Source organism: Strix aluco, chromosome 17 (genome assembly GCF_031877795.1).
Source record: "Strix aluco isolate bStrAlu1 chromosome 17, bStrAlu1.hap1, whole genome shotgun sequence".
Classification (NCBI taxonomy): domain Eukaryota; kingdom Metazoa; phylum Chordata; class Aves; order Strigiformes; family Strigidae; genus Strix; species Strix aluco.
The window spans coordinates 15,844,642-15,858,760 of NC_133947.1; the positions used below are offsets into that span (position 1 = coordinate 15,844,642).

The 14,119-nt window shown below is 41.3% G+C and overlaps 1 protein-coding gene across 4 annotated transcripts in view; it reads left to right on the top strand.

Annotated features, from left to right (window-relative positions):
- Positions 1-5,118: 5,118 nt before the first annotated feature.
- Positions 5,119-14,119, top strand: part of ITCH (itchy E3 ubiquitin protein ligase) — a 65,491-nt gene continuing 56,490 nt past the window's right edge. For all 4 annotated transcript variants that reach the window (XM_074843591.1, XM_074843593.1, XM_074843592.1 and 1 more), the window contains exon 1: positions 5,119-5,201. The gene's annotated coding sequence lies outside the window, so the exon portion shown is untranslated. The remainder of the gene's footprint in view (positions 5,202-14,119) is intronic.

Here is a 14,119-nt window from a genome sequence, read left to right on the forward strand (position 1 = left end):
TGGATGCTGATGACATCTGATGACTATTCAACAGTCATTGTGTGATATTTGCTTGGGGCTGTGTCTAGTGGGTAAGCATTCACACTGTCAAAATTGCTTCTATGGAGGGATGGTCACTGCGGTCTCTTCAGTACCAGGACCAGCTTTATGTTGTCATGTAGCATTACTGGACTGAGATCCTAAATGAAGGTGGACAAAAACCTCAGGAAACTCAACAAAGACAAATGTGGGTGCTCAAAGATAGTTCTGTGTCTGGGAGGGAGTAATACCAATTCAGCAGCACATGGGGTCGACTGCCTAGAAAGCAATTTGGTGGAGGAGGTGCCGGGATCCTGGTAAGCAAGTTGAGTAGGAGTCCACCGAGTGCCTCTGTGACAAAGAAGGGCAACTGCATCCAGGGCTGTGTCATCAAGAGTGCAGCCAGCAAGGTGAGATAAGGGAACCTTGCCCTTTACTCTGCAGTGGTAGGAACCCATCTGCTAGTGCCGGGTCCAGTTTGAGCTCCCTGGAATAAGACAGGCACTGATGTACCAGAGGCCAGGGAAGGCCACCAAGATTATCAGGGATGGAGCACAGGACGTACTATGAGATGTTGGGAGAGCTGGTTCTGATCAGTTTGGAGAAGAGAAGGCAAAGGGGGATCTTACTGCTGTCTACAACTGCCTGATGGGAAGCTGTAAAGAAGATGGAGCCATACTCTTTGCAGAGGCACACAGGGACAGGATGAGCGACAAGAAGAAATACTTCCTACAAGTGAAATTCCAATTAGATATAAGGAAAAAATATCACTATGTGGGTCATCAAACACTCGACCAGGGCATGAAGAGGCTCCATCCTTGAAAATATTTGTCTCTCAACTGAACAAGGCCCTGTGCAACCTTATCTAAGTTGGTTCTGGTCCAAGGAGGGAGTGAACCTAGAGGCCTCCAGAGGTTCCTTCCTACCTGAATTATTTTGTATCTATGTGATTCTGTCTGGATTTTTGTGTGCCTCACTAAAATTAAAAAAAAAAAAAAAATCATTAAACACTTGTCAAGGAGCTAAGAAACACAGTTCTGTTTCCAACTCTGACAGCGACTTGCTGTGCAACCTTTAGACAACTATGTAATCTTGGAAAGAATAGGTTTGTCATATGCAAGGTCAATAGGGATCTGTTGGTTGAGAGTGGAAAAAGGAAGTGAATGAAGGCAGGGTCTGTTTCAGGAGAGGGGATCCCATACTCTAGGGATAGCAAAATAGTAAGGGTGTTCAGTGCTTCTAGTACACAGTCTTGTCCCAGCCCTCTAGCTGAGGACCCAAAGGCTTTGAGGTATCAGAGAGCACTCTCCATTTACAGACTCAAAAATCTAATAGAATTGCAATATTTTAATGATCCTGCAGGATTTTTTTATTACCACCTGAAAGATTCAAACATGGCAGTGATTTGCACAACTAGGCCACACACACTTATCCTCAATGGTTTCCCATTCAATTCCCAGCACCACCAGCACTAATTTAGTGTGCTAGTTCTGGCTGTAACAACACAGTTAAGACTGTATTAGTGATTTGAATGTTGTTGCTTACAATAGCCCAAGTGAGAATAAATGCTATACATATTTTGTCACAAGAAACCATCTCTGTCCCAGTGACCTTGAAATCTGGATTGGACTGAGAAAGAATGGAAAAAATATTATGATTATTATTCAATATTATCTCTCAGAAATTAACTCCCAGCAGCACTGCTAGACCATAGCAAACCTAGGAAATCTGAAAAGCTATGAAGTGTAGTTTTCCTTTTACAGTTTTCCTAAAAAGCCTTTGTACAAGGTCATCCTGGGCAGCTGTAGCAAACTTTTGTAATCTACTTTTGTAATCTGTTGGGGTTCTTACTAGTCAAAAGAAAGTTATGACAGGGAATAGCAAGAAAATTCCATCCTGCCTGAGTATCTTGTAGTTATAGCAAGTATAGTAAAATAGAAAATAATCAAGTAGTCTCCTCCTTTCCCCAAATAAGCAAACAAAAGACAGGTAAAATCTTGGCTACATAGCTCTTCTGCCACTCCATTATATTCATCTGTGCTTGCCACATTGTTCTGGCATTAATTCATTATTTGGTGTTTCAGTTCACTGATATGTCATGATTTTTAATGGTGAAAGTGATCTCTGAAGGAGTGCGAATTTGAGGATTTATCTACGTTCATCTTGTCCTGGCAAGCATAAACTAATCAGTAGTCTGTGCACCTGCAATGCATTTTTTCTCATGAATTTTACAGAGCAGGTAGCACCAGTGGAACTTGACTTGAGGCACCAGAAGCTGAAAAATAAAAATATTGGGGTTGTTGGGGTTGAACAACAACCACTTTTCTGAAATGCCGGTTACAAAAGGAGGAAAAAAAATGGTAACACAGCGGACAACTTATGTGGTGTCCTTGAAAAGAGACACTGAATGTTATTAATTCACATCTGCTTTAGCAACCTTTACCTTGGAAACCTAAAAAACAGTAAGACAAAAACAGACTGCAAATGGCCACACTGCCCTAGGGATATATGCACAGCTGTTGAATTCGATAGGAGTCACGGGATAGCATTCAGCTTCTTCCTGCAAACACTAAACTTCTACTAAAGTTAAAAGTAATTCAGACAGCTGGGGTAAAAGGTCATAGTACACCTAGCTGCAATGTTCCTACAGTTTTGGGAATCAAACCACAGGCAATGTGCAAAACCAAGCCCAATGTTATGTACCAGCTGGGAGACAGAACAAATGCAGTGTAAAGGAAATCCAGTTATGCAGCTGAAGTCAGCCTGAGCTTTACTGTCCTGCCGGGACAGGAATCTGTACTGCAACAATGGATGAGAGGCGACTGTTTCTGTAGGTGATGTATGAGAGAGAAATTTCTGTTAAGGCTTCAGAACTCATTTTTATTGTTATTAATTTGAACAGACCGTTTAAATACGGAACTGTAAATGTATGCATATATGGTTGAAAATCCGTAAAGGAACATAAAGACGTAAAGGTGCATAGAAAAGCTTTAGAGAAAAAAAAAAACCCAACAACCTTCAGAACATATTTCAGCTGTTCAATTTGTTTAGTTCTTACATTGGGCTGTAACCTTGGCTTCAAACTTGCTTCCCAGGGACGCACACCTTTCTGACAAAGCCACACACTGCTCACCTTTCAGTACACACAGGCTCTGACTGCACAGCATATATTGTTTTGTGCTGGAATTTAAGTGATTGCTGTGCTTGAAGTTATGTTCATATATGCCTTGGTCAAGCATGACTGCAGATGTTACCAAAAAACTCGGAATAAAACTTATCAACACCAATTGATGCAGATAAGCAGACACTTCTTTACTGATGGCCGGGTGCGCGGGTGAATGTTTTCACCAACGACGCACACCATGCACCAAAATCATACATCTTATATAGAACTTATTCATACGTATTCATTAAGTATTCATGCATAAACATAACAATTCCTGGAAATCATTATCATACTCTCCTCCTATTTCCGATTCTGCGCAGTAGAGTCCAGAAGCACCTGGAAATGGGTCTGGGGTGTAATGTGAGTCGGTGGTTAATGAGTCGGTGGTCGCGATCTCCCCCTGTCGGAATTACCTATTGCTTGAGGACACGGTTTCTTGGCTTAAACTTACATGTTGCTTCAGTCGATTTCCCCATTTTCCCATTAATCTGGATTCTGACATCTCTCTGCATTATTTCAGGTTATAAAATACCTTATAAGTAAAATTATCTTGAATCTTAAGCCTGTTATCTATAGTTCTAAATGTTCCTACTAGGTGATTCTGACCAATTCTTTCGGCCTTGGTACCAGGCTGTACAGGGGATTTCATAGTAGCCTCGGTTCCTGTATAGAGTGCAAATGCAGCATAGGATTTCTACTAGATATCTCCTATAATTCTATATTCCTATTAAAATTAAACAAATTAATGCTAATCTATATTAAATCAATAACATATCATATCAGTAACACAGATGGCTGACTGCCATTGAAACACGTAAGTTATGCTGTTAGGGGAAAACATTCTGAGTTGTTTTCTTGCTTAGGCCTCATCAACAGAAACGCTCACTTAGTTGTAGCTGTGGGATCTTTCTTACTGGAGTATATGTGTGAAGTAGGGAAGACAAGATGGATTTTCACATCCCTACCAGTTGTAATTGCACTTGTAAAGTGTGTAATTTTCCTGAAAAATTAGTGAGGATATTCACCTGCTCTTTGAAAATGAAAGAGTCTTTTCTCTGATTTTGAAGCATGGAAACTGAGCTCTCTCTTTGCTCACCATCAAAGAGGAGGTGTATTGTAATTTCACTTATGCAATAGTGCATTCTGGTTAACAAAAAATACACTTGTAACAAGCAAGGTTTTATGTAAGGGTTAAGTAATATCAATAGCTTAAGGATCTGCAGTGGATACATCAAAACCGCAAAACCTTAGTTGTGTGTCACAAAGCCCACACAGCCACCAGTGATGTCCCAGTTGCTTAACTGTTAGAGACTCAGGTTACCCAGTATGTCCCTTTGTGCCATCAGAAACTTCCAGTTATTAGGGTTACTGTGATAACCCAGCGCTACGGAGAGCCACAGGCTCCTTAGGGCATTCTTGTATCATTAGCCTAGCTGGCAGGGTTGCTTTGATGATCAACGATTTTTACTGTAGTGTGTGTATACATGCACACACACACATATATTTACACATATACTCTGTGTGTATATATACATAACGCTTTTCCGGGACCTGGCCCAGAAAGGTTGCTGCGGGAGGTGAGGGAATGACCAGGCCCCAACAGCTCCCTGCTGCCCCGGGCAGCCTCCCCGGCGCGCGGGCAAACCCCCGCTGCGGCCTGGGAACCCAGCGCTATGGCGAGGCGTTCACGAGCGCGTAGCGCCAAGGCCCGGGCACACAAACCGCAGCCACGGGCGAACCGGGGGAGCGGCCCCGCCAGCCAGGCCGGCTCCCCGCGCTGGGCCCGCCGCGCCCGGCCCGGCCCTCACTGCCGGGCGGCCCCTCCGGCGCCGTGCGCATGCGCAGCGCCTGGCGCGGAGCACGCCGGGACTTGTAGTCACTGCGCGCCCGTGGCCGCGGAGCGACTCGGCACATGCGCAGATCGCGCCCGACTTTGGAAAGTCGCTGCCTCAGGTTGGGCTCGGACCGGCTGCCATCTTGGCCGAGGGACGGAGGAGCTGCTACGCCGCCGTGCCCGGTGAGGGGAGCGGGGGTCCGTGCTGCGGGCGGGGCGGGAAGGAGAAGGCGGAGGCGGCGGTAGCGGTGGGGACGGGACCCTGCGGGGCGGCGGGGCGCGGCAGGGCGGCCCCGCTGCTCTCCTCGGCTCCGGGCGGCCGTGGCGTGGCGGCGGGGGCAGAGGGGCGCGGGGGACCCCGGCGGGGGTAGGCCTGGGGCTCTTGAGAAGCTTCTCGGCCCCGGGAGGGCCTCGCTGAGGGAGGCTCTCCCCGCCGCGCAGCTTCCCCGGGCCCCGGCGGGGGCGGCTCGTGGGCCGGGGGCCGGTTTGGGACGGCAGCATCGTTACTCCCCGGGGCGCGGGGCGGCGGTCGCGGGACCCCGGCGCTCCCCTGCGAGGGCTGCCTGGCCCCGCCGCCCCTTCTCCGGCGCTGCCGGCCTGCGCTGCCGAGCCCTTACTCTGCTCCTGCTGGTGTGGGCACCTGTCCGGACCCCGGGCTGGGGTGCCCCTTTCCCCTCGCTTGTTCTAGTTGTCCCCAGCAGCGTTTGCTTCCCCTCCCCGATCGGACCCTGCCATCCTTTCTAGGCTCCTTGTCGCTGAGATCAGCCTCTAAACCTTCGCCCTCTTAGGGCCTTGGGGATTCGCTCCCGTCAGAGGCTTTGCTTTCCGGCAGTCGTTCCGTAGCACAACCCTCTTTCCAGCCTTTGTATTTAGTCCTTTCTAAGGAGCATGTCCCCTCTGTCCCGGGGTCTTCTGCCAGATGTAGCTGCTGCTGCAGCCGCTTTACGAGGGTTCGTTCGCTGCTTTTGTGTTGTCAGGGTACAGCCATGCCTTGAAGTAATGTTTCCCAGCGATAAAGCATGACTATAGCTGGAGGTTTGTACTGAACTATGTTCCCTCTTGTAAACACAGCAGAATGGCAACGCTGGTGCCACCGCTTTATTTTGGAAACACGGACAGGTTCTAGCTGTTAACCCTCCTGCTTCCAAACAGGGTATTTGACCTTGTCTGGCAATAGTATCCAGATAAAAGCAGAAGAGGGTGTTTGAGGGTTCCTATATCAAATTGGCTGTGATATCCAAGAATTCAGCTTGTTTTAATAGCTGTAATTGGTGATGTTAAATTGACAAAAGAACTTCAGATCTGTGCGTGATGCAGAGAAAGGTGGATGTAGCATTTGGGATATCTGTTGTCATTTGTGTGGTATCCTTTACCCTTGAAGCTTCAGAAAATATCCCCAGCAGAACTTACCTTCATAGCTTAGAACTGAAGAAGTCAGAAACCGGGGTATTTTAGACCATCTTTTTCCAATATATTACTGCTTATTTCAGTGAGTTTCTCATAGTTTTGTTTGATGTCTGCTACCCTGCTGCTCATCCTTTTCAGAGAGAAAAGGAGAGAAATCCAGACTGGTATTTGTAAGAAGACAGTCTGTGTTGAGAGAATGACAGTAGATCCAACTATTGCTGGCTTGTATTTACCTCAAAAAATGTGTAGATGTTTGAGAATGAAACATGAACTACAAGCTGTCTTCAGTTCTGAGGATTATAATGCTTAAAAAAAATCTTGTTTGAAAAAACATATTTAAATCATTTTCTCTCTTCTTACAGCAAAAGTACGAAGTAGTTCTAGTTTAATTACAGTTATACTGCTCTTTGCTACAGCTGTTTAAATCTGAACTTGGTCTAGTGTGCGTTCTTAGTTGTGGCTTGGCTGACAGTTTTAATCACTACACTTGAATGCATTCATCTCCAAGTGATCACTGGAATAATATGTAGCATTCCGATCCAAAGTGAATTTTTTTGTCTTTAAAACAAAGAACTGATACAGTACACGTGAAAGATGATGCTGCAGTGGAAAATAACTGAGACTTCTGAGTGCTAACTTTGAAAGCTTCTTAAAGATTAAACAGTTATTTTGGGGCTTGAGAGAGATTGAGAGAAGATTATTTATATGAATTTATTAGTTAAGCAGCATCACCCCATTTTTTTCCCTTCAATTTTCTCTCCCTTCTTAAACTTCTGTTTCTTCTATGGTGAAACAGGCCTGAAATACAAAGTTGTCTTGTTTCTTTGTTTCTAAATTTCAAAATGGTTTGGGGAAGTTAACTGCAGAATAAATAAGCTAATAGGAAGACAGGTAGTAAAGTAGCATGATATTTCTCTTGTGGAGTTTAAATTAATCATTGTTTCTAAGAAAGCTTGCCTTAGGACTGCTTGAAAAAACGTTTCATGAGAGATTTACAAAAATTTTCTTCTATTTTAAGAAGTTGCTTCTCAACAACATTATCAGTATCAGTCAGTGATAGCATCTAAAAAAATATCTTTTGTAAATTTAAGCTGTTTAAACAAAGTGGTAAACATGCAACCATAGTGAAGTGTTTTTCATGTTGCAGCAAAATCAATTTGATTGCTTAAAAGCAAGGAAAAGAGTATATAGGATTGAAGAAGAAAAACCTGTTGCAAGTGGTAATGGTGAACCTTCTGGGACTGCTATTGCTGATGCTGTTTATTTTTAAGCCTTTCTGTTTGACTATCCAGTTATGTTCATGTAATGTTCCAATTTTTGTCAGTCTGCTGTACTTACATGTAATTGAAGGAACTCCCTTGTGTCCTTACACCTAGGGAAAGCGAATACATGTGCATAACCTAGAGGAGAGTATTTGCCTCAGTTGCTTAGTGTAACGTACTTTGCCCAACTATAGAAACACTTTGAAGTGTGTGCTCACCTCAGAAGAGGAAGTAGACAAGCCATGATTACAGTCTAGCTTGGGAGTATTCTGTTTTTCTATATATTTACTTTTTACTGTCTCATAAATTGAGTATTTTTAAAGGTTTTAGGCAATCCTTCTTGGGCTTGGTTTGACTATTACCTGAGCTAATTCTGGGGAGGGAAGGGAGGTTTTTCTTTATCCCTCTCATCTGAAGAATAAAGCATTGACTTGAGCATTTTCTGTAAGTGACTGGCATTCAGATTTTACTTATTGTAGTGCAGAGATACTACTGTTGAAGGATTGGTCTTATTCTTCATAAGAATTGCAAATTACACTTAATAGAAATGAAAGTATTGTAACAAACTGGGAAAGAGCATCTTAAAGAAATGAAGTCCCTATTTCATACGACCAGCTCTTAAGTCATGCCTGGAATTTCTACTTTTACTACACTGGGGCATAGAACAAACTTTCTGGTAAAACAAGGGCAGATTTTTTTTCTCCCCCCTCTGAGGAAACACAGTACTAGATCTCGTTACGCTGGTTATTCAAATCATTATTTAAAACTTGGCAGCATGTTAATACGCTGTTCTTTTTTTTTTTTCAAAAAAGTTTTATTACAGTCCTCCCATTTAGAAACTGATAATGCCTGCCTTCCACCCACCTGCCTGAGCTATTCTAAACTGTGCTGGTAGGAGAGGCCTATTGTTTCAGTCATGAACAGAACTACTTACATGTTTGCATTTAGATCATTGATTTGGAAGTTCAGAGCTTAGACTCAAATGGTATTGTTGTTGAGGAAGAAAAGGCCTATTCTCTTCAGCTGGATTGTTAAAAGTTTTATTGTGTGGAACCCTGCTTCTCATGAAGAAGTTAGGTGACTTACCTTTTACCTGAAATGTGCAGATCTCAGGTTTTTGACGTGGGTAGGTCGTGATATGGATGCTGCAGCTTTCAAGAAGAGGGTGTTAATATCAACCTCTACAAAATGTTCACGCTCTCTGTTTTCTGTTCTTTAAAGGTCTAGCTTTTTGTCAAGGGTGGCCTTTAGACATACTTTTTCTCTTAGTATTAGCTAGATACCCAGTATACTTAAAGTTTAATACTAAGGAAAAGAAACATCAGTTAAGGTTTAAAGCAATCTTGAGTAGAAAAAGACACAGTAAAGACAGGTCTATAATCGGATTCAGATTTGTTCATTAATTCATCAAATGGATAGCCATTTGCAGTGAAATATCCATCAAGAATGTAAAATTTGTGACTGGGAGCATGTTCATTTACTTAAAAATAAAATGGGCTTCTTGATTCCTTCAGTTTTACATGACTGTGATAGAACTTTTACCCGTGCGAGTCATTCGTAAGTGGTTACTGCCCTTTTAGCTTTGCCTCCTCCGGTACAGTGAAAAAAGACTGAGGAAGACTAGATGCTGAGCAAGTTGAAGAGTATGTACTGAGACATAAAAGAGTGGATTATGTTAATTTTTAAGATGCTTTTGGTCAGTATCCATCCCTAGTACCTCTTCCTACCCCCAGTGCTAGCTGTCTTTTAATTATATATTAATAATCATTATTCTTCCCTGACAGTTAGAGTTGTCAGATATCCAAATTTTTATTTTTTCACTGCTGGTTTCATAAACATTTGAATGGATTAAGACCTGTTGCTCCAAATAGTGCATTTGTACTTTTCTGACACCTTAATTTTTGCTCTGCCACTGCCATGAGCTGCTCTGCTCTTGATTTATTTGCAGAGCAGCTACATGGAGTGAGTTCATTCTTTATAAGGATTATTCAACTTTACTTTGGCTTGTCAAAGCCTGAATTAATTGACCTTTGGATCACTTTGATTAATTTCTCTTCATAGAGCTTGCCTCTACGAGTGTGCCTTGTGTGTATGTATGTGTGTATTTTCTACTGCTGTAAATGTAGCATTTCAGACATTAGATAAAAAATGTGGTGATTAATACATAAAAATGTTCATAAGGTGACAATGTGTTTGGTCTAATCTTTAACCAGTTTTGCTAACTTCTGTGAAGGTGATGAGCTGCATATTTTCACTAGATTTTACCTGAAATTGAACACCCTTTCCTCTCTATTCAAGCTAAGACCTTCTGGGATGATCCTGCATATGAGGGGCACTTCACTCTATGAAGGAAGTGAGAAAAAAGAAAATACAGGAGCTTAGAAAATAAAAAGTAATAATGTGACACTAACTTCTTTCTTGTAAAGGATAGCAAGGCTGCTTCTGTTCTTAAACATATGCGATTCATCCAGTGCATGTGTTGTCATCAATGATGCAGTCTTCAAAGCAGCTTCTTATTCCATCTGTTTGAAAGGCAATAATGTGTATAATGATAAGAGAAAAGAGGAGGGAAATGCTGAAGGTTTAGGAAAATGCTCTGACCACCTCACTCTCCATCAAAAAAAGTTTGTGTAGCAATCCAAACTAAATAGCTGTCACCTGTGTTTTCAGGGATTTTTTACATTGTGTTATTCAGTAAATACTGGCCATGTGTAACATTTCTAATTCCACTTAAAAGTGTTCATCACCTAAAGATACAGAGAAAGACTTAGGATCAATGGGCAGTACTTCTGCAGATATTTGGCATACTCCTTTTTGTGCTTGTTAAATTGAGTTTACCAGTAAAACATGAGAATATCTTTTTTGTCTTTTGTAAACGTGAGGTGTGCTGTGTATTAGAATGACCAATTTCCAGAGCAGTGCTACGTTTGTTAAACATTTGCCTGAACCAAATCTAGTTCAGGTCAATGAATAAGCTATCACAGGGCAAGGGTGTTCTCATTGTTCTTTTTGTGCACCCATTGAATCAGTGTATTTAACCCCTGTTCAGAAATCTAATTTGGGCAAGTGGATTTGCTCTGTGTGGAAGCCTGTTGACATTGCTGGTGCTTTATTTAGATATTCTCAATGGTTTAAAGGTTTTAAACATAGTCCTGTGAGGTGTGGTGTATTATTACTTTTTTCCTTTCCCTTCCTTTCCACCCCTCATCAGATCCTCCGAACTAAAGACTTTTATGACATTAGTGATGATTTATTAAAGCAAAAGATAACATTTGAGAAAAGTCTTGCTTTCATCTGGGATGTGAATGTCTGGACAAAATAATACTGTCCTGGTGGTGATATTAGAGGTGAAAATGCTTTCAGGCTAATGTGTGTTTACTTCGAAGCAGTGAACCTCCCAGTGAACTTTGTTTTGAGTGTAGAAGATACCAGCAAAATGAAATTTGCAGTTAGGGGTGGAAGATGTGGGAGTTGACAGGGAAGGGACTTTGTAGACAGTAATGATAGGGTTAGGATCTATTATGAGAGAAAGCCTGTGCCACAGCTGGGATTTCTTTGCTTTTTGGAATTTCACTTCCTATTTTTAAAATAGTAAACTCTGTACTTTGTATTTTGTATTTCTACCTTCATGACTTATAATCAAACACAGTAAGGTTCTTACGCATTCCAAACTAAAGTGTCTGAACAAAATTTAGAAGAACAATTGTCAGAACTCTTCATATGATTTACACTCAGGGTTTGTATCTGGAAGAATTCTTTGCTGACTACGAAGGTCATTACATAGCATTATAACCCTATGGGCCTATACTTTTACTCCAGTGTATGAGTACCTTTTTGGTTTGCCACATAATGCACGGACAGGTAACCCGTGAAGGGTTGTAATAAGTGTGTTCATGCTGAATTACACTCCTTGTATAGAATACTTGGTCACGGTGTGCAAAATATGCCTATTTGATTTAAGAAAAAAAAAAGTTTTGCAGTTATCAGAGGCCCTAAGCTGTTATTTTCCCTGAGGATTTACTGAATTTAAACAAGTCAGTGTCAATTTAGCACTAGAATTGGCACAAAGGGAAGGACTGTGTAGCTGGGAGGAGTGTAAAGGTGAAGGTGGGAGCACTCCTTCAGCCATATCAAGCTGCCGGTGTGGAGCTCACCATCTGCGCTCCCCTGATAGCTGCAGCATCGGTATTGCTGTCACTCTTAGTGTACAGTTCTGTGGGCTTTAAGTTGTATCCCTGCAGTAGGGTGATTCCCTTGAATTTCAAGAATGCAATTAATGTTTGTTGTTAACAGATAATCCTGTTCTTTTTTGAAATGTGCAGTTGTTAGTTCTTCATACAGAAGATCTAGGATGTAAAGTCTGAAACTTTCATTCAAGGATTTTATTTATTACTACAGTCATAAGTCTTGGGTAACCCAAGATTTCAGAAGAGAAGTCTACTTTTATCTTCTGATAAAGGGCAAAAGGGTTTTAGGGCAGCCCCACAAAAAACAAGTTAAATGGAAGTGCTGAGAATATGGAAATAATGATGCAGTTCTAAGCCATCTTTTTTTCTATAGTTTCTGTTTTATTTTTCAGAGATGTGTGAACTGGAATGCAGCAAGCAGTTACATTTTGCAGGGTTGGGATGGTTGTGTTGTCCACTCCTGGCTATGCTTACCTGTTGCCGTCTGTCACTTGCAAAAGATTCCTAGGAAGCAGGTGATGGTCTTCTGTTGCAATTAGAAAACATGAAGATGATTCCTGTGGAACTCAAGATTTTACTTGCAGCAGTTTGCAGTTTTAAAAAGCAGTGACCTGTAGAAGACTTTCAGATACCTCAGTATTTACTTAAGTAATCTAAATTTTTTTTTTTTCTAGAAGTTCTCTTTTCCATTACATCTTTCAGATCTGTGTGCTTTAGTACTGCATAATTTAGGTTGGAAAGATGCAACCTTTTTTTTCCAGCTGACATTGAATTTAGCACACAGGAATATTACTTTATTTTGTTGCAAATACTAGATTTCCAGTTTTAGTTTCTTTGATTGTTTGTAACACTTAAGAGTATTCAGAGAAGCAGCTTATTTTTCTTACGGAGCAATGTATGTATATTCATACCTTGGTAACTAGCTAACTGCAAGAATTTCAGTGCATTGGCGACAGTACAGCTGAGTCGAAGTTAATCAAGAGTAACTGCGTCTTATACCATCTAATTTGCTAAAGCAAGTAGAAGCAGCAAGTGACAAAGAACATTCAACAGATTTCAAATCAGCAAATTTCTGATTTGTGGTTGTCACTGGTAGCAGAGAATGATTCATCATTTCTTTGATGCACTTTGCCAGGTTGAATTGCAGATCTGTGCAGTCTGTTTTGATTTGGTGTATTGCTCAGGTACCTACAGCGATGATCTCTTTAGCAAGATAGTTTTTGTCAGGCAATATCATTTGCCAGTATCTTTCTACTGATACCTCTGTGGCCCTATTTATCTGCATTCTTGGGAGCGAAGAAACAGAGCTGTATCTCTAGAGGGAGGTACCTTTGTGCGTGCGTGAACCTTCATCAGTGCTACTGAACACTCTTGGAACAAGGTGGGTTGTGTGTTGTACAGTTCTGTACAGAACATACCGAAGAATCATGTTTAGGTTAATGTAGATGCCAGCTTTATTATGCTTTTGAAAAACGTATCTGCTAGATTTGAATCTTCCAGGTGACAGGATCTGGTTTTAGTTCTGGGTTTATAGACTGCTAGCAGACAGCCTTTCAAAAGGCTCCTGTTAAATAAAAACATTCTTTAAAATAACTATAATAGTTGGTGAAGTTGTCATTTTTTGTAATGAATACAGGCAATAGTGTAATTTAATGGTCAAGCTTTCTGTGTTTTTTTCCATTCCCCCAGAAGTTAAAAACTTTATGTATGTTTGTTTGAATAGAGGTATGAACCATTGATAATGAAATGTAGTGCTGAGAATGGAATGGGGAAATAGGTTGGAGCAAGCATTGAGCTGTAAACAAGAAGAAAAACTAATGGCTGGAGATTACAAAATCCTCTGTAGATACTGTCCTCTGTTAATAACTGAATATGTAACTGCTTCTAAAGTGACTTGTTTAAAAGCTGCAAGGTGGATGGTGAAACAGAAGGTGGTGGCCTTGTGTTTTGTTTTACTGTGAGAGTTTATAATACAGAGATTGTTTCTTATTGACACTTCAAAGGTTATGCCTTTGAAATACATTTAAAAATAGCTGTATTACAAAAACATTAGTTTCTTCTGATGCCAAATCACAGAATCAGTCACATTAGTTAAAGCTCAAGTTGTTCTCCAACATACCTACTAATATCAGCCTTTTCTCTCTCTTCCCATGAGCATGAAATTAAGTTCTGCAGTTCCTGGAATTTGCTCATGAAGATTAATGATTTCCGCCTTTTTAACTGGAAAATAACATAAAACTGTAAT